Genomic DNA, 2,874 nt, shown 5'->3' with positions numbered 1-2,874 from the left:
GGATATGGATGGGTGCTACCAGGATGTTCTTGCCCCAGACACACCACAGAAAGAGGTCCCCCAACGACCAAGGCAATTAAGGGAAGCAAGAATTGAGTATCACTGTACATCCCCAAATACCTTGTTCTACACATTCAGCATATTCACCTGCAAAATTGTCTAAGAAAAACCGTAAAACTGAAAATATATCAGAGGAATTTTTCGCACAAACCATCTCAGGGAAGCTAGCAATCTCTATTTGACATAGACGCCAAATAGGTGAATCCCCATGTTTGGTATGGCTCTTCAGGGGTAAATCCTGATTTTCATTTGAAAACATTATAAGAAAAATGAGAAAATCTGCTTCGAAGGAGGCTCAGCAAGATCCTCAGACTGTTAGCTTGATCAAAGATGTCCCCCGAGCTGTTGGCGGTGACCACCTGGCCACCACCCTCTGGGAAAAGCTCCAGCTCGGCCCGTCAATCACCCGCTGACACAACACTGCATGCTGGGAACCCTGTTTCGAGCCCGCTGGACACCTGCGACCCGCCAAGGGGAAAACAGAACGTCTTCAAGGCGGTGAGATATTTTGCTTTCCACCTGCTCCTGACACCAGACCCCTCGTCCCAAGTCAAGTCAAGTCATGTTTATTTGTATATCACAAGGGGTCTTAAAGGGCTGCACATACCACATATTATTGCAAACCACAGACTATTATCACACCATCCCCTGATCTAAGACCTACATGAGGGAATGGAAAAACTCAAAACCTCAACATGAGGTAAAAGAAACCTTGGGAAGAGACCGCACATAAGGTAATCCCTCTTACAGGTTGACCAGGCTGCAATGGATGTTGCAATATCAAATAATACACAGATATTGTCAACGTGAAATATAGGTCATTCATAAGCTATAGAAAAGAAGTGTGTTTCAAGCCCAAATTTAAACAGTTCCACTGAGGTTGCAGATTGAATCTCTGTATGCAGAGCATTACACAGCCCAAATGGAGAACGCTCTTGAACCTGCGGATCACTTCTTGGCTCTTGGGATCACTAGGAGACCAGTCTGAAGAACTTAGGGGAAGACTCCCACGTTCTATGTAATTTATTTTAGTGATTCTGACATCCAGTTAGTGGCTAGAGAAAACATAGTAAGCAGAGGGGCTTGTGATCTTTTGAGCAAACTTAACGTAGCTCCCGCTTTTTACTCCATTTCCTTCCTTCTCATGTGCAAAATAAAAAATTGTCAAGGTGTGCACCAACCCGGCCTCAAAGTGAAAGCTACACAGGTCTTGCCTTACTTAAGACATGGATTTGTTTTTGGTTTTCATGACTGGTTTTATTTTCTCTCTTGACCTGAATCGAAAATCGATGCAGAGAATTTGGTACATTCTGATTGTAAACTATGTGAAACGGTAGTAAAACTCTAGGATAGTAGACCAGATGTCTTTTATGGTTTTTAAAAATATTCCTTTAGGATTGTCAAGATCCAAACTGAAAGAAACGTTGCAGGAGCCTCAGCTGTTACACTTACTTCTGCCTCCATCCACGCAAAAAAACAGAACTGTCTTGCAACGGTGGGACCTCACTTTGACAAGTCCGGACAAGGCGGCCCTTTTCCGTAGCCAGGGTGCCCTCGGGCGGGACGACGCTCAGGGACCTCAGGTCGGAATCCCTCGGGTGCTCCGACGTGGGAGCAGCTGGAAAGGCTGTGAAACTCCCTAAGCTCATCACCAGCCACCCGATTGGTTGCCAACAAGCAGATTCTTATTTCAGAGGTACAGTTAGCTGAGAATATAGAAGACCCCCGGGATACAGTACAACATTATTATTGCAAGGTTAAAAAATGTGTATGGCGGGGATAGAAACCAATTTAGCTAACATGCTCCAAACCCCTGTTACTGTGATACCCTCATAAATGAGTGGGAGAACTTTATTTTACTTTGAAAAGATAAACACTTTATTTTGAAAAGTATAAGAGCCTTAAAAAGAACAAGGTTTCTATTGTTTTATTTATCTATCTATGTGGCTGATAACCTAGAGAATTTACAGTATTGCTGCAGTGTGTTGACATAGGGGTAGGAACCTTTATGAGGTATCTGTTCACCGGTGTGCTTTTCGGCGTGAGTCACTTCCACCCAAATCATATCAGTGAATGGATTCAAGCACAGTGGTTTACATACCTGTCAACCTGTCAGAACCAGAAAAGATGCAAGACCCAATCGCGTGACGTTCTCACACAAGCTCTTTATTTTATGGGAAATACACGTTTGGAAGCCGGTCTGGCGTGGTAGGACAGGACGCCAGAGACGGACGGACGAGATCGATAACGGATCAGGGTAACGAAAATAAACAGGAAAAACTAGACGGGAACCAAAACTGGAGAAACTAACCAGCAGGACAAGAATAAACGTAAAACAAAACTGGAACCCGAAATTTAACAGTACAAAAATAAAGGGGAACAATACCGGACTGCAGATATCACAGGAAAACAGGACAGGACCCACGTCTTGTGGGGCAGATGTTCGTTGACGGGCTGACACTGAAGCAAGAGAGCGCTGAGCTTTATATACTCAGACAGTCAATCTCTAAACGAGCCGCAGCTGCGCCACACAGGCGGGGTCAATTGGGCACCATGGCAACCGTGACACACACAGGCAGGGCCAATTGGGCACCACGGCAACCATGACACACACGGGCGCGGCCAAGTGGGCGCCATGGCAACCATGACACAACCTGTAAGTTTTTGCCGTACAAAGTACGTTTATTATGCATTTTAAGACGTGTACAACATACAGTGGAACCTTGGTTTTCGAACGCCTCTCAGGTCGAACAAATCGGAGTCCCACCAAAAATTTCGAGAAACTCTTGCTTCGCTGTTCGGTCAAAAAAATCG

Source organism: Urocampus carinirostris, chromosome 10, assembly GCF_059441175.1.
Source record: "Urocampus carinirostris isolate Australia breed hairy pipefish chromosome 10, RoL_Ucar_1.0, whole genome shotgun sequence".
Lineage (NCBI taxonomy): Eukaryota > Metazoa > Chordata > Actinopteri > Syngnathiformes > Syngnathidae > Urocampus > Urocampus carinirostris.
This window is presented reverse-complemented; position numbering follows the sequence as displayed.